Source organism: Myotis brandtii, unplaced genomic scaffold, assembly GCF_000412655.1.
Source record: "Myotis brandtii unplaced genomic scaffold, ASM41265v1 scaffold36, whole genome shotgun sequence".
NCBI classification, from domain to species: domain Eukaryota; kingdom Metazoa; phylum Chordata; class Mammalia; order Chiroptera; family Vespertilionidae; genus Myotis; species Myotis brandtii.
In genome coordinates this window covers 7,012,838-7,013,607 of record NW_005363836.1, presented here as the reverse complement: position 1 = coordinate 7,013,607, position 770 = coordinate 7,012,838, and positions in this window count along the sequence as shown.

The following is a 770-nucleotide window of genomic DNA, read 5'->3' as shown; positions in this document are numbered from 1 at the left end:
TCCCTCCCCGCCAGGGCCGGGAGCTGAGCGGCAGCCGCCTGGCCGGGAGGGCGGAGTCCTTCCGGGGTCAGGAGTGGGAAGGTGAAGAGAAAGTGGCGGAGCCGACTAGCCTGTCTGCGTGAGGGGCTACGTGTGAAGCAGCTCCCGCCATTTTTGTTTTGGGTAGACCCTCTGCCCCCTAGCCCCCGCCCTTGCCAGATGAATGTAGAAATTAGATTAGAAGAATTTCATCTTGTTATAATGCTGTCAAGAACTAGTATTGGCCCTAGGTGGTTTGGCTCAGTGGATAGAGTGTTGGCCTGCGGACTGAAAGGTCCCAGGTTCGGTTCTGGTCAAGGGCATGTACCTTGGTTAAGGGCACATCCCCAGTAGGGGGTGTGCAGGAGGCAGCTGATCAATGTTTCTCTCTCATCGATGTTTCTAACTCTCTATCCTTCTCTTTTCCTCTCTGTAAAAAATCAAAATATATATATTTTTTTTTTAAAAAGAGCTAGTATTGTAGTTCATAACCTTTTGTGGAACTAGGACCATTCTGTGAATCTGGTGAAAACTATGGGGCCTCTCCCTCAGAAAAATGCACATAAACACACACACTTATACAGTATTTTAAAAAAATTATACACATATACATATATACATACATATAGAGTTCTCAAAAAATGTATACCCACTTTGAACAATTATAAAGGCAGTGTTTATTAAAATACATTTCATTTTCAAAATTGAGCTATCAGGAAAAGAAATTGAGTTATAAGCTGTTAAAGTGTGTA